Genomic DNA, 22,222 nt, shown 5'->3' on the forward strand with positions numbered 1-22,222 from the left:
CATCCCGAAACGGAAAGGTCATCTCAGTTTAATTGTAATTATGCTCTCTTGAAGTAATAAAAAATAGTTGCCTAATGAATATCTATATGAAGACTCAGTCAATTAAAATCTTTGATGGTACAGGAAAACTTTCACCGCCTATTCAGAATTTTAATCTTTATCAATTTCTGAACGGAGTTTTAATATTGTCATATTTTCTGAGGAAGCTATCTGACCTTTTTTAATTTCTAAACTTTAAAAATGATATGCAACATTTAGCTGTAAGCATGTTATTTAATGTGGGTTGGCGTTTTTGATGGAAAATGAAGACTACTTTTGATCATTTTCTCTCCCTGATAAAATTTTAGTGTCTTCTACCATGAGTAACTAATGATTAATCATTAATTTCATTAATTAGGGACTTGATTAGGGTAAAATATAACAGGAGTTCTTTACGTTTTATGCTTTATTTCCTTAAAGTATTCAAAGTGAGACAGACCTTTAGAAAGTTCTATGTGGTCTGCACTTAACGGCAAGCAGTTGCACAAAACAAATTCCATTATGAGTTATAATTTTCCTATAATTAAAGGTAGTATGTCATTTCAAAGAAACAAAATGTTGTTATAACACTGAGACAGTGTTCTTTAGTCAGTCAGTTCCAATCAATATAATTAATATGTCTAGCAATAAGATTTTTGTTGTTGTTATTAATGCTGAGATCTTTTCCTAATTTCACTATTGAATGTTTATTCTGTTGTTTCTTACCTTAGTCTGCCTGGTCATGATTTCCTGTTCCAAAGTTTAAAAAAAAAAAAACGATTTCTTAGTCTTTACTCTTAGGATTTGCACATATATTCTTTCCAATGAAGGCAATTCATTACATTAAAAGAATCAAAAAAATTCAAGATGAGCATTTCTTCTTATTTTCTATTGCTGCGTAACAAACTGGTCTAAATTTTAGTGACAAAAACAACAATCTTAATATCTCACAATTTTGGGGGTCGGGAACTTAAGAGGGTGAGACCGATGAGTGATTCTTCTGTTACATATGGTATTGACTCCAGTCTCTCTCAACTGGAAGCTCCACTTGTCTTGATTGTCCAAGGTAGCTTCATTCACATCCCTGGTTCCTTGGCAGGGATGGCTAGAAGCCTAAACTTGGCTGGAGCCCTCTTCCTCCCCACCAAGTCTCAAGGCCTCTCCATTTGTTCTCCCCACAGGGAAGTCTTCTTCTTACCTGGTAGCTCAGGACTCCAAAAGACCAAGGGAGCTTCCAGTCTTCTTCAAGGCTAGGCAGGGACCAGGCCTATCTACACTCCACCATACTCCATTGGTCAAAGCAGTCAAATGGAAGCCCACATTCAAGGAGAAGAGAAAAAGAATTCATCTATTGATAGGAGAAATGTCAAAGAGCTTGTGGCCATCTTTCATCTTGACACAGCATTCCAATATTCTGAAGATATCTGCACATTACATTCCCAGTTTCTATTTCCCTTGGTCTGTGCATCTAAGCTTATCTGAGTCACAGGAATGACTCCATGGCTGTGGAGCCACTTTACAGGAGACACATAATATGACAAACTCTTACCTTAACCTCTAGAAAATTCTTTTCCTAGAAGCAAACTCAATGATCTTTATCGGCTCTACAATTCCTGAGAGCCATTTGTTGATATACCTAGTGGCAGGTTGACACTCTGCCTCTGTCTTCCTGCCTTTGAACACAGCAGGAAAAAAGATCACAATCTCTACTTCTCCATCAGCAGAATCAGTCAGGCTCCTTGCGTGATAAAACCAGGCCCCAATGTCACTCTTCCTGTTACCTGAATCTGTGAATTCCCCCACTTAGCTCACAAACCAATAATTTAAAGATTGATTTGATCTGCAGGCCTTTATCAAGCTAGGATAGCTACCGCCAATTGGAGTTAAATAGTGATTGATTCATTGACTTTTATCTTTTCTATCTATATTTACATGCCTATGAATTATTTGTCCAATGCATGATAGCAAAAATATTTTCAAAATTTGGCCCAAATTTTCAAAGATTTTGCCCAACTACTGCCTTCTCCCTCCAATAAAAACAAGTACAAGGTATTTAATAAAAGAACATATCAATATGACTGGGAAAATCTCAGCTTTTATTGTTTAAAATCAGTTTTCAGTTATGTATGTTGATTATCTGTGATAATTAACGGAGAATAAATGAACTCAATAGAAGAGTTAAATGTATAAAAGTAGATTCTCGATCTGTAAATAGCCTATTTAATTCTTTGAATGTGTGAACATTTGCTTTACCATTTCCACTTTTATTTTTCTTTGCTTGCCTATTTGCCTTCCTCAAAGAATTAAAAAGATCACATATAAAAAGATATCGATGTTAAAGGTTGATCACCTTTATAAGATTTGGATAATATGTGCTGAAAGAAAGGAGGTGGGGTCATGCAGATACTAAAATGTCCTGTTTACACCCTGTTTGCCTTCATGCGAGCAACAATTTCTGAAAATAGTTCCTTCTTCATTTATACTGTGATGCATTTTTAAGCACCCTGTCTATAGCCATGACCTCTTGCCCTTCATTGAGTAGATGTGTTTTCCAGAATGAATGCCAATGCTCCTTTATTCATTGTAATTCAAAAGAGTGTCTGATAAATGATGAATGTGAGTGGACATTAAGTTTTAATTAATTGAATGGGGTAATCAGATATGGCTAAATAGTTGGATGATACTTGGATGGAAAATAAGCAATAAGCTTCTGGGCAGTAATTTTTAGTCCTTTATCTCTAATATATGTGATATGATATCCAAAGTAGAAGTGTATAATGCTAAGACAGTCACAGTAACAACTTCATCTAGATATTAGAACTGCAAGCTATGTTTTCTGAAGAAGATTTTTCATTTTGAAGCAATGTCATTATTCAATCAATTTTAAAACCAGTATAACAGATTAGCACAGATTTAATTCATTGATTAAATTTTCTTAATTTATCTATATTAGTTTTTCCAATGTTTGGAATATATTATTCACTGGATAGAATATAAAATTTTAGTTGTTTACGTTTTCATGTTCTCATGGAATTTCCAATATTTATGTAAACACGTTAATAAAGAAATCATAATTTCAATTTATAAGATGCTTTCTGTAAACACTAATGGAATATCTGACTAATAACATTTAACAGTCTTCAAAAATGTCAATCACTGATTCAGTAGTAATAACATTGTTTGTTTACAAAATTAAAAATGCAACTACAATAAAAGTCAATGAATCTTGATTTTACAACATGCATTGACATGATTTTGATTTTTAAAACTTTTGATAAGACCTAAAAAGAAGTTATTTGCAGTAAGAAGTATGTTAAGAGAGATATAAAATGAATATATTAATTAATAAAAGACAGAAATATGAAGCTGTCTATATATCTAGGTTTTTATCTTGACTCTGCCGCTACCCTTCTGGATGGTTTAGGACAAAACCCGTAATCTCAGTTACCTCATGTTTAAGATTAAGGGCCAAGAGTCGAAGTCGTCCTCCAGTGCCAGTTTTCTGATTCAGGAAGTTGGTCCTGATTTCTTTAGTTTAATTTTACTCTCTGGCTCAGAGGTGATGATGAAAGTACACAGGAAGAAATTGTGAAGGAAGAAAAATGTGTCTTTCATAATCCCCCACTGACCTGCTCCTAACATTTTGGGATGAAGGTAACAGATTAAAAAAAAAGTCCATACACCATATATCTAAATGTTGAATTTATAAATCAAACGATCAAATTGTTAAATAGAATGTGTTCTTTATTCCTATCTTGTTAAAATAAATTCAAAATAACCTCGAGGGTCAAATTCCATGCCTGATGGTGCAGGCACCGCCTCCCAGGCTCTTTGCACTCCAGATCCATTCCATCCGGTGAGCGGCTGTGTGGGTATGTGTGTGAGGCTCTTGTATGCAATTTCCAAGATCCATTCACACCTTCCACAAAGAACAACTCTTTGGCCACACATGTTGGGCTTAGAGGGCACCTCTTAGGAAGACAGACACAGAGAAGAAAACTATCAACTTAAGGGACAGTCTTGGTGCTATTAGGCGGGTGTTTAAAGATCTCAAGGACGTGAAACATGGTCTAAAATGGGAAATGTGAGCCCTGAGTAAAAACATTCTCTTGGCCTTGTGGATACCTTGTCCCAAGTGACAAGGAATGGCTAGCGCAGGACCAGAGCAAAGCCCTACAACGCATGGAACTTAGGGCAAGGGCCTTTCTCTCCTAGGTCTGAAAATGATCCCTCTTCAACACACTTTCCCTTTCTTCTACTCAGGACGCGTCAGCAACCAATAGTTCCCCTCCCAGTCTCACATCTACCACATTAACACTTCGTCACCTAAGGCTACCCTTTCCAACAATATCCCTTATTGCACACCTTTGCTTATTCTCATATCCATGACAGATGGCATTTGTAAAGAAGTAAATACGTTTTGAAAAATGATTTTAGATCCAAGGTTGAAATTGTTCATATGTCAATGCAGCCTTTTAAGGCTATTAGCTCTCGGTGAAAGAACTTTTGAGGACACAATAACTTGACTCAGTGAAAAAAATCTCCATTTTGAGAGTCCATAGTAGAATGTCAGAGAGAGAAATAAAATTCCCCAAACATTTATAGTTTTAGATAGACTTATGGTAAAGTAATTGTTTAACATTAAAATAATACTTTCTTTAGATATGGAGGCTTCCTTTCATGGGGGAGGGGAACAGCAAAAGATTGGTTATATTTAATATTTTCAAGAATGCTAGTGACAATAGCAATGATTAAAAGACTCAAAATTTAAGTCACAATATTGCCACTTGTCTTTTGTTCTAGGTTCAAGAACTTCGCAAAGCAAATATTTTTAAAATTTTAGGAATTTCAGACCCTCTCTAAATCACAGAGGCTACTTTAAGTTCTATTTGACATCAAATACATCTTTCATGTGCTTTCTGAAATGCAAATATGATTACACGTTTCCCTGCTTGAGTCCAAATAATTACTTCTAATTGCCTGTGAGGGATACCTCAGTGTCTTAGAGCTGCATACAATTTCTTTAGGGTTTCACCATTCCCTAACATCCCTCTCATCTCCTAACATCCCTCCCACTGCTCATGATGTCGTGAAGGTATCACGTTGACTTGTTCAAGATTCAGCCAGGACCTTTCTGTGGGATGTTTTGCCTTTCAGTTAAGGACTTCCTCCTCTGTATTCCACAACACTTTATAAACACTTTAGTCTTATGCCCTACTTACTGCTCTAAATACTAATTTGCCTTGAATAGAAGAGTCTCTATTCCTTTCTTTGATGCTTCAGCAGAGCATAGCACTGGGGCTAAAATAAGTTTTCAATAAATTTTGAAAGCAAATTTGAAGCAAATAGCAATATTATTTAACTCCTGAAAGAAGCAGTGAGAAACGAGGGGGAGCAAAGCAATCACTCATTTCTTAGCTGAGCATTTCTCAAAATGTTTAGTATGATGCTAGGTCATGGTCTTTCCTGAAATCAGTCTGGATATAAGCATGTAAACTGAACGCAAGACAAAACATTTGAAATCAGGAAGTCTTCTAAAATGTCAGGTTTTTGGTCATGATATGCTAAATATTAAACCTTTGGGGATGTGAGTCCATTCTCTGTTTATAGTTTAATTATAAGCAAATTTATCATGTTGAATGGATTGTTATATTCCAACCAAAATGACAAAGCAGATGTAATACCCATCCTCAACAGCAATTAAGAATACCATACAAAATTCAACAAAATGTAGAACATCTAAATACAGAACTGAGACTGCAGAAACTACAGGAAATCCCTAGGGGCCAAAAGCCAGAGCAGTAAAGAGATGAGAAGCTAGAGGGGCACTTGAGGCCCTGGGTGGCTGGTCTGGAGAGTTAGGTCTTTCTTGGAGACCCTTAGATGAGGTTGGTGTCCTGGAGAAACTACAAATTCAGTAAATTTCCTTTATACCAGACAAAGGAAAAAATATTTTCCCAGGGTATTTGAATTTTTTTTTTTTTTTTTTTGAGGAAGATTGGCTCTGAGTTAACATCTGCTGCCAATCCTCCTCTTTTTGCTGAGGAAGACTGGCCCTGAGCTAACATCCGTGCCCATCTTCCTCTACTTGAATTTGTATTAAACTTTATCTACATCATCTCAAAAACTCAGAACAGGGATGTTATAAGAGAAACCCTGAGTGGTTGGTGCTAGGGAATATGTTGAAGAATTAAAAGCAAGGATCCTCTGGAAGAATGCTCCCTTAACACAGGTCTCGTAAGATTTCTTCATATAGAGCACTGACACACAGGAGGTGGCAATTCAAAAATGACAGAGTACTAAGAAATAGCTAATAATCATACAAAGAAACACAGTGAAAAAAGAAACATTTCCAAATTTCCATAAAGAAACTTCTAAGGAAGATGGTTTAAGAAAAGAAATAACCCCAAAGTAAAGTCTGAGCCAACAGAAGGTACAGTGTTGAAGAAATTGTAAACAGGTACACAAATCTACAGTAGCACAGACTGTAGAAAATGGTAATGAGGTGTCTTACTAGGAAAGATAAAACACAAAGTCTCTCTAAAATATGGTATTCAGATAATCTAACAGTAGCAGGGAATGATCAAAGTTAAAGCGTTCTGAGAATGTGGTATTGCTCTGGAGTAAGCAGATATAGCTATAGATATAGATGATGTATTCTGTGTACTCTGGACTAGGAGGAATATAGAAAATATATAGCACATTCTAAGGTTAACCATTAAAGAGAGAAAGAATATAAATAATTTTTAATCCAGTAGAAGAAAAAACTGATTTTTTTTCATTGAGGTCATAATAGTTTATAACATTGTGAAATTTCACTTGTACACTATCATTTGTCAGTCACCATAAAGGTGCTCCCCTTCACCCCTTTTGCCCACCCCTCAACCCCATTCCCCCTGGTAACCACTAAACTGTTCTCTTTGTCCGTGTGTTTGTTTATCTGCCACATATGAGTGAAATGATATGGTGTTTGTCTTTCTCTGGCTTATTTGGCTTAACATAATACCCTCCAGGTCCATCTATGTTGTTGCAAATGGGATGGTTTTGTCTTTTTTATGGCTGAGTAATATTCCATTGTGTATGTATGTGTCTGTATATATATACCACATCTTCTTTATCCAATCCTGAGTTGATGGGTACTTGGGTTGCTTCCATGTCTTGGCTACCTTGAATAATGCTGAAATGAAGAGAGGGGTGCATAAGTCTCCTTGAATTGTGGATTTCAAGTTCTTTGAATAGATACCCAGTAGTGGCATAGCTGGATCATATGATATTTCTATTTTCTAATTTTTTGAGAAATCTCCATACTGTTTTCCATAGTGGCTGCACCAGTTTGCATTCCCATCAGCAGTGTATAAGGGATCCCTCGTCTCTACAACCTCTCCAACATTTTTTATTTTTTGTCTTGCTGATTATAGCCATTCTAACAGGTAGAAGGTGACATCTAAGTGTAGTTTTGATTTGCATTTCCCTGATGATTAGTGAAGTTGAACATCTTTTCATGTGCCTATTGGCCGTCTGTATATAGTCTTTGGACAAATGTCTGTTCATATCCTCTGCCCATTTTTTGATCAAGTTGTTTGTTTTATGTTGTTCAGTTGTGTGAGTTCTTTATATATTATGGAGATTAACCCCTTGTCAGATATATGATTTGCAAATATTTTCTTCCAGTTGGTGGGTTGTCTTTTCATTTTGATCCTGGTTTCCTTTGCCTTGCAGAAACTCTTAAGTCTGATGAAGTCCCACGTGTTTGGTTTTTTCTTGTGTTTCCCTTGTCTGAGTAGACACGGTATTCGAAAAGATCCTTTTTTTTTTTTTTTGAAGGATTGGCCCCTGAGCTAACATCTGTTGCCAATCTTTTTTTTTCTTCCTCTTCTTCTCCCCAAAGCCCCCCAGTACATAACTGTATATTCTAGCTGTGAGTGCCTCTGGCTGTGCTATATGGGATGTCACCTCAGCATAGCTTGATGAGTGGTGCCATGTCCATGCCCAGAATCCAAACCAGCGAAACCCTGGGCCACCAAAGTGGAGTGCGTGAACTCAACTGCTCAGCCACGGGCTAACCCCCAAAATATCCTTGTAAGACCAAGGTCAAAGAATGTACTGCCTATATATTCTTCTAGATGTGTTATGGCTTCAGGTCTTACCTTCAAGTCTTTGATCCATTTTGAGTTTATTATGGTGTATGCTGTAGGACAATGGTCTACTTTTCATTCTTTTGCATGTGGCTGTCCGGTTTTCCCAACACCATTTATTGAAGAGACTTTCCCTTCTCCATTGCATGTTCTTGACTCCTTTGTCGAAGATTAGCTCTCCATAGATGTGTGATTTTATTTCTGGGCTTTCAATTCTGTTCCATTGATCTGTGTGCCTGTTTTTGTACCAGTACCATGCTGTTTTGATTACCATAACTTTGTAATATTATTTGAAGGCAGAGATTGTGATGCCTCCAGCTTTGTTCTTTTCTCTCAGGATTGCTTTAGCTATTTGGAGTTTTTTGTTGCCCCATATGAATTTTAGAATTCTTTGTTCTGTTTCCATGAAGAATGGCATTGAGACTTCGATTGGGATTGCACTGAATATGTAGATTGCATCATGGAGTTGGATACTTTAACTATATTTATTCTTCAAATCCATATGCACGGAATGTCTTTCCATTTCTTTATGTCATCATTGATTTCTTTCAATAATGCCTTACTGTTTTCATTGTATAGGTCTTTCACCTCTTTGGCTAAATTTATTCCTAGGTATTTAATTCTTTTCGTTGTGATTTTAAATGGGATAGGATTCTTGAATTCTCTTTCTGTTAGTTTGTTATTAGAGTGTAGAAATGCAACTGATTTTTGTAAACTGATTTTGTACCCTGCAACTTTGCTGTAGCTGTTAATTATTTCTAATAGTTTTCTGATGGATTCTTTAGGGTTTTCTATATGTAAAGTCATGTCATCTGCAAACAGTGAGAGTTTCACTTCTTTATCACCTATTGGGATTCCTTTTATTTCTTTTTCTTGACTAATTGCTCTGGCCACAACCTCCAGTACTATGTTGAATAAGAGTGGTGAAAGTGAGCACCCTTGTCTTGTTCCTGTTCTCAGAGGGATGGCCAACAGTTTTTCCCCATTGAGTATGATGTTGGCTATGGTTTGTCATGTATGGCCTTTTTATATTGAGGTACTTTTATACTCATTTCATTGAGAGTTTTTATCATAAATGGATGTTGCATTTTGTCAAATGCCTTCTCTTTGTCTATTGAGATGATGATGTGGTTTTTATTCCTCATTTTATTAATGTGACGAATCACATTGATTGATTTGCAGATGTCAAACCATTCCTAGGTCCCTGGTATAAATCCCAGTTGATCATGATGTATGATCTTTTTAATGTATTGCTGTATTCTGGTTGCCAATATTTTGTTGAGGATTTTTGCATCTATGTTCATCAGTGATATTGGCTGTAATTTTTCTTCTTTGTGTTGTCCTTGTCTAGCTTTGGGATCAGGGTGATGTTAGCCTTGTAGAATATATTAGGGAGTGCTCCATCTTCCTCAATTTTTTGAAAGAGTTTAAGAAGGATAGGTAGTAAATCTTTGAATGTTTGGTAGAAGTCTCCAGAGAAGCCATCTGGTCCTGGACTTTTATTTTAGAGAGGTTTTTGATTATTGGTTCAATCTCTTTACTTGTAATTGGTCTATTTAGATTCTCTATTTCTTCTTGATTCAGTTTTAGGAGGTTTAAGAGCCTCGGGATTTATCCATTTGTTCTAGATTGTCCGATTTGTTGGCATACAGTTTTTCACAGTGTTCTCTCATCATCTTTGGATTTCTGTAGTGTCTGCTGTAATTTCTCGTCTTTCCTTTCTAATTTTATTTATTTGAGCCTTCTCTCTTTTTTCCTTAGTGAGTCTGGCTAAGGGTTTTGTCAGTTTTATCTTCTCAAAGAGCCAGCTCTTTGTTTCATTGATCCTTTCTACTGTCTTTTTTGTTTCAATTCCATTTATTTCTGCTCTAATTTTTATTATTTCCCTCCTGCTGACTTAGGGCTTTGTTTGTTCTTCTTTTTCTAGTTCTGTTAGGTGTAGTTTAAGATTACTTATTTGAGATTTTTCTTATTTGCTGAGATAGGCCCGAACTGCTATGAATTTCCCGCTTATTACCACTTATGCTGTATCCCATAAGAGTTGGTATGTTGTATTTTCATTTTCACTTATCTCCAGGTATATTTTAATTTCTCCTTTTATTTCTTCATTAATCCATTGATTGTTCAGTAGTATGTTGTTTAGTCTCCATATCTTTGTCCCTTTCCCAGCTTTTTTCTTGTAATTGATTTCTAGTTTCATAGCATTATGGTTGGAAAAGATGCTTGATATGATTTCAGTCTTCTTAAATTTATTGAGGCTTGCCTTGTTTCCCAACATATGGTCTATCCTTGAGAATGTTCCATGCACACTTGAGAAGAATGTGTATTCTGCTGTTTCTGCATGGAGTGTTCTATATATATTTATAAAGTCCATCTGGTCTAGTTTTTCATTTAATTCCACTTTTTCTTGTTTTATTGTGCTGGCTAGAATGTCCAGAATGATGTAGACTAAAAGTCATGAAAGTAGACATCTGTGCCTTGTTCATAATTTTAGGGGAATATCACTCATTTTATAAAAATTAATATGTTATTAATTGCAAGATTTTTTTAGATGTCCTTATTCCTTCTATTTCTATTTAGCTAAGAATATTGATCATGAATGAATGCTAAACTATTTTAAATGATTTTTCATCTATGGAGATGATCATGTGGTTTATTTCATTGGTGTAATGAATTGCACTGATTGAGTTTTGAGTGTTGAACTGAATTTGAAATCCTAGGATAAATGCTAGTTGATCATCATGTCTATTATCTTTATAGGTTACTGGATTTGACTTTGTTAATAATATTTTTGATCATGTTCATAATGGATATTAGTCTGTAGTTTTCCTTGTTTATAATATTTTTTATTGATTGTAAATCTGGGTAATATCACCTCATAAAATAAATTGAGAACTGTTCCTTGTCTTTTATTTATGATAAATTTGTATATAATTTGTATTGTTTCTTCCAATTACAAACATTTCCTACTTAAATTTTTAGTAGACTTAACCAGTGAAGACCCGTGGGCCTGGAGTTTTCTTTATTGGAAAGCTTTTAATGATGAATTTAATTTCTTTACTTGGTTCAATAATATGTGGGTTATCTATTACTTCTTAAGTAAGCTTTGGTAATTTGTATCATTAAAGAAATTATCTCCATTCATCTATTTTATCAAATTATCAGTCAATTTTTTATATATATTTTTATATAAAAATATAATTTTAAAAAACATTTTTTAGTATCTATGTGATCTTCAGTGATCTGTCCTCTTTCATTTCTAATATTGGTAATTTGATCTTTTTTTCTTTTTCATTTGTAAACCTAGCTAGATGAGTTGCTGTTAGATGGGAAAAGAAGGAGGTAAAAGACATTCTAGGCAGGATGAACAGCATATGCAAAGGCCCAGCTAGGTGAAACATCTTCATATGACAAACTTGACTGTAGGATCCACGATGACATGCAACATAATTGTCTTGTTCACTTCTTTTATCACCAGGGCCTGCCACTCTTTCTATCACATAGTGTATGTTCAGTATAAACATGTTGTATAAATGAATGCTTGCCTGAATTCCTTTACTTATTTATTGAACCCCTACTATCTCCAAGGACCTGTTATAGGAATTGAGATAGAGCATTAAACCAAAGAGACACATCTGCTGTCTAGCCAATCACTGATTGTGGCTTAGGCTACAGTGTTATTGGTGGAGATAGTGAGAAGTATTTGGATAATAGTTCTTTTTTAAATGTATTTGCTGATAAATTAAGTGGTAGAGATGAAAAACTGCATCAGAGACTAGGTAATAGAAGCGCCATTTACTGAAATGTAGTGTAGGAACATAGAGAGGAGCAGGTTGGTTGATGAAAATCAAGAGTTCATTGTCTAAATTTCAAAATGACTATTTTATATAATCAAAAGCCAATGATTGTAGGAAAATTGGATTCTAAATTCTGGAGTTCAGGGAATAGTCCAGAATGGAGACAGAAATTTTAAAGAGAGCAGAGGATAGATAGTTTTAAAGTCATGTAAGTGAGTGTCATCACCTACAGAGTCATTATAAATTTTAAAAAGGTAAGCAACACTGTACCGTGAGTCCCTCCAGTATTCAGAGGTCAGTGAATGAGGAGAATCCTGGAAAGAGATAAGAGCAACTCATTAAATAGGAGGAAAATCCAGGAGAATTTTGTATCCCTTAAGCCTGATGCTAAAAGTGTTTCAAGAAGTTCAAGAAAGAGGAAATGGTTAATACTACGGAAAGATTAATTTAAAAAAAAAAAGTGATTGAGAATTGACTGATTAATAACTGGTAAATAAGAACTTCAACAGTGCAAGAAATTTACTGGACTGGCATTTATTAATATCATGTATGGAAGTGGCAGGAGCTTAACCAGAGAGATAAGAAGGGAAAGCAGTTTATGTTGATTTATGTCTGCCTTATTAATTATAAGAAATGTAACCATTTGCATCATAGGGCAAGAACAACAAAAATACTAATATGCTTTCCAGTCCCCACTGAAAATACATTACTTACTCCTGATAAGAAATATTTATTTTAGTCTCTGTATCTCCCCCAAATGAAATATTAGTGGTCCAATATTCCAAAAGTATTCAAGTACAAATGTTCTTCAAAGACCCACTCTCTATGTTGGATTATTTTCCATTCCCGTGATAAGGTTCATTGTCCTTTCCCTTATGGTAGAACCATCATTTGGGGCTTGGTTTTAGAAGCTTTGTATCCTCGCTCTTAAAGGTTAGGAATGCAAATGAAGGATCTTTGCTGGCTCAGAATGCCTTGCTTAGTATTTCCCTATTTCACTATTCCTAATCGTCACCTTCTACAGTATCTAGTTAGACAAAATACCCCCTGTCCTTATAAGTTCCCTGTTAATCATAGCTTATAATGAGTCTTAGGAAAAAATAAGCATAATGATGATAGTGAGGAGGAGGAGCAGGAGGAGGAGGAAGAGGTCTAGACTTATCTTCAAAAATCTGATTAAATCAAATCCTGAAGAACTTTCTTTTTCTGATACTGAGAAGGAATAATTGCCCTTAGTTAATACTAATATCAGGGTAAAAGTCCTTCTAGAATTTAAAAAATCTAAGAAATCTCTTTATCTTGGAAAGCTAAAATGTAATTTTCTGGGCACCTAGAATCACGCTGGCCACACTTTCCATTCCTTTTACAAAGGATAGCTTCCTGAAAATATTCACATTAAAAAACAAGCTCCTCAAATCCTATATTACACAACTAAGAAGCTAAAAATAGCATTATGATTACAATGGTAATCAACACAGAAATGACTCAACAGTAGGTGAGGATTCAAAATACAAAATTATGTTTTCTGTGTTTTCTTCCTCCAATTAGCAAAGTAAAAAGGGCACAAACAAGAAGGCACCTCAACTGCCATCTCTCAAAATCTTGTTGCACTTCATTATTTTTAAGAAGATAAACTTAAAGATACAGCTTTTAGTCAAACACACAGACAAGACTAAATGATGCTGTGGTTTTGTGGTTTTTGATTTTTGTTTTGGTGAGGAAGATTCACTCTGCACTAACATCTGTTGCCAATCTTCCTCTTTTTTTGCTTAAGGAAGATTAGCCCTGAGCTAACATCTGTGCCAATTTTCCTCCACTTTATATGTGGGTCACTGCCACAGCATGGCTGACAAGTGGTGTAGGTCCATGCCTGGGACCTGAACCCATGAACCCAGGCTGCTGAAGTGGAATGCACCAAATTTAACCACTATGCCATGAGGCTGGCCCCTAAATGATGCTGTGTTATTTTTCTTGATGTGGTTCCCAGAAATTGCATTTCCCAGTAACTTAGAGTCAACTTGCAAGTTTCCTAACTGAAATGGAGAGAAAATGAGTTTACAATATATCATTTAGGTAAAAAAGAACATTTTCAGGAAACATTTGAAACCTGTAAGGAAGGTCAATTAATGTGGGGCAAAGAAAAGGATACTATTGCAGTTGGGAACCACAGAGGGGACTGTTCTTATAGTGACTTGGGACATCAGAACATTGTCTTTTGGAGCATATAATTGACTAAATCTATTTTTTTATATATAGGTTATGACAAGAAAGCAATATATGCATCGCCTCAGCTGTTGCTACTTGAGAGCAGTGATAATGTCTGTAAATGTGAGAAAGTGCTTCTTTTAGGATATCCAGGCTTATTGAATTAATATTTCTTTAAAGAAACAGACACTGTTGAGTAACTTTTCCCAAAATATTCTGACTTATTATCATACTCATATGCTTTATTTTTCTGAAACAGCAGTTATTAACAATACCAACATATTAAAATTACACAAGGAGTTTTAAAACAATATCACTATGGGGCCCCACCCCCACAGATCCTGCTTTATTTCCTCATGGGTGAATCCCAAGTACTGGCTCATTCAGACCTTCTCTAGGTGACTCTAGTGCGCAGCCAGAATTGACATATACTACTTCACATTTTTTTCTCCTCTTAGTTTTCCTTCTAATATCCTAAATTTAAACAGAGACATTATCTATTCCAATTCACCCTCACTGAATATAAAGTGCATTACTCTATCTAATCTTCACTTTATGCAATTATTCATTATGCAGTTATTAAATACTGAATATTGTTCATATTATATAATTACTCACATGATGGGAGAAGCCTCTCAGATTCACATTTCAAAGTTGTGAAGCTAAACATTTTGTTCCATACTATAGAGATTTTTCCTTTATTTAAAAGTAAGTGTGACTCCAACTATCTATAAAAAGAATTATACACCACAACCAAGTGGGATTTATCCCAGGTATGCAAAACTGGTTCAACATTCAGAAATCAAGTAATGTAATCTATCACATCAACAGGCTGAAAAAGAAAAATCGCATGATCATGTCAATTGATGCAAAAAAAATTTGAAAAAATTGACCAATTATTCATGATAAAATCTCTCATAAACTGAGAATAGAAAGGAACTTCTTCAACTTGATAAATAATATCTACAAAAACCCACAATAATGTCATGCTTAAGGGTAAGAAACTTGAAGCTTTCCCACTAAGATCAGGAACAAGGCAAGGATGTCCCTCCCACTACTGTTTTTCAATATCATAACAGAAGTCTGAGCTAATGAAATAAGACAAAAAAATAAAAGCACCAAAGATTGGTAAGGAAGAAATAAAGCCATCTTTGTTTGCAGATGACCTGATTGTCTATTTAGAAAATCCAAGTGAATCAACAAAAAAACCTCCTGGAATTAATAAGTTATTATAACAACATGGAAGGATACAAAGTTAATATACAAAATCAACCACTTTCTTATATACTAGCAATGAAAAAGTGGAATTTGAAATAAAAAACACAACCATTTACATTAGCACTCACAAAACATGAAATACTTAGGTATAAATCTAACAAAATATGCACAAAATCTATATGAGGAAAATTATAAAACTGTTGAATTAAATAAAACAAGAAATAACTGAATGCAGAACTAAATAAAAGTTCATGGATAGGAGCACTCAATATTGTCAAGATGTCAGTTTTTCCCAACTTTATCAATAGTTGCAATGCAGTCCTAATCAAAATCTCAGCAAGTTATTTTGTGGATATTGACAAACTGATTCCAAAGTTTATATGGAGAGGGGAAAGATCCAGACTATCCAGCATAATTTTGAAGGAGAAGAACAAAGTTGGAAGACTGACACTACTCTACCTCAAGAATTACTGTAAAGCTACGGTAAACAAAAGAGTGTGGTATTGATGAAAGAATAGACAAATAGATGAACGGGACAGAAGAAAGAACCTAGAAACAGGCCCACATAAATATAGTCAAATGACCTTTGACAAAGGAGCAAAGGCAATACAATGGAACAAACATAGATTTTTAGACAAATGATGCTGGAACAACTGGACATCTACATGGAAAGCATTAATTTATATACAGACCTGACACCTTCACAAAAAAATTAACTCAAAATGGATCACATACCTAAATGTAAAATGCAAAACAATGAAACTACTAGAAATAACATAGGAAAAAACCTAGATGACCTTGGGTATGGCGATGATACAATACCATAAGCCACAAAAGAAATAATTTATAAGCTGGACTTCATTAAAATCATAAACTTGCTCTGTGAAAGACAATGTCAAGAGACTGAGAAAACAAGCAACAGACTGGGAGATAATACTTGCAAAAGATACATCTGGTAAAGGACTGTTACCCAAAATACATAAAGAACTGTCAGACTCAAAAATAAGAAAACAAACAACCTGATTAACAAGTGGGTCAAGTCCTTAACAGACACCTTACCAAAGAAGATATACAGACGCAAATAAGCATATGAAAAGATGCTCCACATCATTTATCATCAAGGAAATGCAAATTAAGACAACAATGAGATAGTATTGCATATTTATTAGAATAGCCAAAATCTAGAACGCTGACAACACCAAATGCTGGCAAGGATATTGAGCGACAGGAACTCTCATTCATTGCTGATGGAAATGCAAAATGGTACAGACACTTTGGAAGACAATTTGGTGATTTCTTACAAAATTAAACATACTCTTACCTTATGATCTAGCAATCGTGGTTCTTGGTACTTACCCAAAGGAGTTGAAAACTTATGTCCACACAAAATTCTTTACACAGGGGTCAGCTCCGTGGCTGAGTGATCTCATGCTCCACTTTGGTGATCCAGGGTTTCACCAGTTCAGATCCTGGGCGCAGACATGGCACCGCTCATCAAGCCATGCTAAGGTGGCATCCCACATAGCACAACCAGAGGAACCTACAACTAGAATATACAACTATGTACTGGGGGGTTTTGAGGAGAAGAAGAAAAAAAACACCAAAAAAAGAAGATTGGCAACAGATGTTAGCTCAGGTGCCAATCTTTATAAAAAAAAAAAAAAAAAAAAGCTTCACAAAGATGTTTATAGCAGCTTTATTCATAACTGCCAAAACTTGGAAGCAACCAAGACGTTCTTCAGTAGGTCAACAGATGAATAAACTGTGGTACTTCCAGACAGTGGACTATTATTCAGCGCTAAAGAGAAACCCGGTATGAAGTCATGAAAAGACATGGAAGAATCTTAAATGCGTATCGCTAGGAAAAGAAGACAATCTGAAATGACTACATACTATGTGAATCCAATTATGTGACTTCTAGAAATGGCAAAACTACAGAGAAAGTAAAAATATAGCGGTTGCCAGGGATCTTGTGTGTTGAGGAGAGGAGGTACAAGAGGAGCACAGAGGATTCCTTGGGCAGTAAAAATACTTTGTACGCTACTGTAATGGAGGATACACACCATCACAGGTTTGCTCGAACACATAGAACGTATGACACTACGAATGAACTGCAACGTCAGCTATGGACTTTGGGTGATTATGCTGTGTCAACATAGGTTCATCGTAACACATGTACCACTCTGGTGGAGGCTGTTGACAATAGGGGAGGGTATACATGTACGGAGGCAGGGTGTGTATGGGAATTCTCTGTGCTTTCCTCTCAAGTTTGCTGTGAACTGAAAACTGCTGTTAAAACAAATGGTCTTAAAAAATCAGTGTCCCTTTATTTTTATTCTATCTTAAACATAGCATTTTTAAAATAGTATTTTGTGGGTACATTTCGATGTTTCTTTTGTTACCCTACCTTTGATATTGGCCTTTATTCCTCTTTTGAACAATTAAATTTGAAATATCTCTGGCAAAAACAGTTCTAAAATCATAAACACACATATACACACACACACACACAGAGAAAAAGCCAAACTCTATCTATCTCAACAGACAGACAGATAGATAGATAGATAGATAGATAGATAGATAGATAGATAGATAGATAGATAGTTAGATAGCTCTCTTTCCCTCCCTTTCTCTCTTCTCAGTTTATTTTTCCTTAAAGACTATTATTTTGAAAGACAAAATAATTTAGCTCCTTGAATCTCAGATAATTATTAGAAAAGTGAAGGAACTTCACTAGCAAATAAAATTTCAATAATACTCTAGTGAAGATGTGAAAAATAAATTATAATAATTCAAGTCCCCTATAAACATCTACTAAAAACTTCCTTAAGATCATATTGATGATAGAATCAAAACACAATCTGCCATGATACTGTATTTCAATCTCTCTTAATTCTTTAAAAAGGTGCTCTTAGTTCATCTCGTTTCAGACTTGTACATATTTAACTTTCAACACTTGTCCCTAAACTGACAGATTAACACTAACACAAGGAACACAGAGAGAGAAAAATGAACAACCAGCAATACAAGGCACGACATGCTATGTTAAATTTATGGCTTTGGAAGAGGGTTTTAAAGCAAAAAGATGGATCTCTAGAATTGAATTGAAAGAGAGGACGTCTCAGAGAAGGCGGGGATTAGGTGGAGGCAAGTACTTCACAGATAGATGTTGTGGAGGACGCTCCTGCAAGGATGACAGCCTGAGAAAGGCAGAGGTGGAGAACGTACAAAGTGTGCTAGGGCACAATGAACAGACCAGCTGCTGAGAGCACCGCATTTATGTCCTGGGGAAGAAGGTGCCACATTTAGCAGTTTCAGGTGTTAGTTTAAAAGGTATAAAATACAAGAGAGAGGACTTTTCATCCAGTCCTGGGGCAATAGGATGCCATTGGAGACACATTAGCAGATTTTTGAAGAGATGATTAACACTGAACATATTTGATGGAAGTGGGAGGTTAGGAATATTAACATGGCATTAGCATGAATGATTCTTCATAATTTGAATAGATTCATTATTCATCAATTTGAATACCAAACAAAATGCTGGATGATAAAAAGATGAAAGGACATAGCCCTAGCCCTGTCCTCAAGTTGCGTTTAAGGAATATGTTAGGGTTCACAGAGAAACAGGACCAACAAGATAGAGAGAGAGAGAGACAGACAGACAGACAGAATTTGAAGAATTGGCTCATATGATTGTGGAGATGTGACAAGTCCAAAATCTGCAGGCTGGAGGCCCAGGGAAGAGTTGCAGTTTGAGTCTGAATGTGCTCTCTTAGAAAGACCCCCTCTTCTGCTGGGGAGATCAGTCTTTTTCCATCAAGGCCTTCAGCTGATGGGATGAGGCCAACCTCGCCCACATTATGGGAGATAATCTGCTTTAGTTAAAGGTTGCTGATTTAAATATTAAGCTTATCTAAAAATTACTTTCACAGAAAGATCTAGAATAATCTTTGACCAAATATTCGGGTACTGTGTCCTAGTCAAGTTGACATATAAAATTAACCATTACAAGAATCAAGAGAGCAAAAAATAATGGCACAAAAAAGTGCTTTGAGAGCCATCTGTATAAAATATGACCGAGGCTCAAAGGTTGTAGTGAAGAAGCCTATGGAGGGGTACAGCATGTTGGGAAAAGAGGCCAAAAGGAAGGTGTGTGAATGAAGTCTCAAAAGGTCAGTATCCTTTCCTCAAAGTCGCCTATTCCAAGTCTGGAAAATACCTCATGCCTGGCTCACTTCACCAGCACCATTCATGGCACCCCTATACCATATGTCTCCATCTCACACTCACCCATTAAGCTCAAGGTGGGCACCTCAACCAGGCTCCTCCTTGTCAGCATTCCAAGCTCAGGGAGAAGAATGACCAAAGGCTCAGAGTCATTAACACACACACACACACACACACACACATACCCTATCTGGGAAACTGAACATAACTCCCAAAGAAGGAGAGCACATTTTGGAACAAGGCTGATAAATGGAGACTAATCAATAATCATTTAGTTTGATATACTAAAGAGTTTGTGCCTTATCCCATAAACCTTTGAACAATTAAATATCTTAAAAAAGGAGAGTAACTTGATTGGGAAGACATCTGAAAACTGCTATGACAAGAGTTTAGTGAACAGAATGAAAGAGGACAAAATAGAGAAAGATTGGCACAGATGCTAGCTCAGGGCAAATCTTCCTCAGCAAAAAGAGGAAGATGGGCAACAAATGTTAACTCAGGGCAAATCTTCCTCAGCAAGAGAAAAAAGAAAAAGAATGGTGTATGGACTATTCTGGGAAATGTTTAGAAGGCTTATTTCAATCCCACCTGTCTCATTCATGCATAAAAATAAAAGCCTTCCCACAACTAGAAGGACCTGCAACGAAGATATACAACTATGTATGGGGCGGGGGTTGGGGAGATAAAAGCAGAAAATAAATAAATAAATAAATAAAATAAATAAAAGCCTACATGATGCTCACTTAAAAGTATCAAAAAGAAAAAAAATGCTTATTTGTTTGACTAGGTGTCAAATAAAATAAAACAGAGTAACAGTACCAATGATGTCTGTCCCTAGACCTCTACCCCTGGTCCTAAAGAGGGAAATTTCCACTCTGTGGATTTTCTTTCTCCATATGGATGTAACTAGGGATAGAGATGATATGAATAATTCTCCCTGGGCCAGAATGTGGCCCCTGCAATGACCCCATATTCAACTTCTTAGCTTGTGCTTACTGAGGAAAGCCAAGGTGTGAAGTTTTGAATTAGATCACTGTGTGAATAAACCCAATAAACAGTGCACCACTCGCAAGCCTTGGAGGAGACTCAATCTTCTTTGATTAATCCCATCTCCCACGCTCAGGCTCTATTCTTTAGAATTAGGTCATTTCCCATTGACTTATTTCTTCTTAAAGTTGGAAAACTGAATCCTTATTATTACTGATATTTCAATTTGTTTATTTGATTCTCAGAAACTCATTTAATAATGGCTAAACTTTTGTTGAGTATTTCTACAAGCCAGTTATTCTTACATGTACACAAGTAATAGTTCATAGGTAGAATTCTCTCTCTATTACAGATGAGAAAACCAAAGCTCTAAGAGGTTAATTAACTTGCTTTAATCACAGAACTACGGAAAGCTGTGGCTGGGATTTGAAGCATAGGTACTCTGATCCTGAAGGTTTATCTCTTAAATGCTAAACTGTGCCAAATCTTTTATCTGGCCAAACTGTGCAGGCCAACATAAAACATTTCTGATCTATGAAACCATTTGCACCAAAAGAAGTTGTTCCAGTTGTAAAAATTAATATGCAATGTTTCCATTTTTAAAAATGGGGTCACCAAATAAGCACTCTTTCAAAGGAAATTCTCAATATGCAGGCTCACTTTTTTTAGCTTTTCTCCCTAATCATGATTTATTAGAGAAAGAACTTGCAACAATAATCTCTATAAGGTGAAAATAACAGTTGAAATTGAAATGAGCATTTGTGAAACAAGATATAAATGAATTTAGTGATAACGTAGATTGGCAAAGGGATAGAAGACGCCAAAGACAAAGGAAGTTTTAAATCTCCTTTAAAATAATGTGTAAGAGAAAACACATACTTGCTTCACAGTTTACAACCTAGCTAAGGAGACAAAGCACATCTAAAATCGATAGTAGAATGTCACTTATCCTCACATTTTCAAATATGGCAATACTGTGATGATCATTATTGTAGCTTTGGAGCCCATAATTTTTCATTTCCCCAAGAAATTTCCAAGTGAACATTTGAATTGGCACTGAATGGAATAAAATATATGATCCATTTCTACTCACTTCCCACACTACTTCAAGTTTGGCCAAAGCATCCAGATATAATTTTTCTAATATTTTATCATAAATCACCCCCTGGTCCTTTTTCTTTTTTCCACCTCTCTGCATTCATTGGGCCTCAGAGAATAATGCGACACAGGCAATCAGAGGTTTCCACTTATGCTTGCATAATAAAACCTTCTATCTTTATATTCATACTTTATTCACTCATGCATTTCTGACTTAACAACAAATCAGTCTTTAGCTGACAGAATGTGTTACAATCTAGGAAAGAATAAGGCCAGTGCTAGTCAGTGGTTTCATGCTAGAATTAAAAAACACTTCCATACCTTTATCTTTCTGCATCATTCTTACCATTTCCCAGTTTTCCACAGCAGATACACAAGGCAGGGAGCACTTTCTCATAAAGAACGGGTATTAACTGGGAATTTACTAGAAGGGAGGAACAAAGGCTCTATTTCCACCAAATAATGGAAAAGAGGATGGGAAGTTCATGTACCATATAGAACATGGCAACTCTAAAGACTCATTTACCATGGAAC

At 35.7% G+C, this 22,222-nt stretch overlaps 1 long non-coding RNA gene across 3 annotated transcripts in view; it reads left to right on the top strand.

Annotated features, from left to right (window-relative positions):
• Positions 1 to 22,222, top strand: part of LOC139084999 (uncharacterized) — a 426,452-nt gene that overhangs the window by 216,915 nt on the left and 187,315 nt on the right. The window lies entirely within an intron of this gene.

This window comes from Equus przewalskii, chromosome 8 (assembly GCF_037783145.1).
Source record: "Equus przewalskii isolate Varuska chromosome 8, EquPr2, whole genome shotgun sequence".
In the NCBI taxonomy this organism is placed as follows: Eukaryota; Metazoa; Chordata; class Mammalia; order Perissodactyla; family Equidae; genus Equus; species Equus przewalskii.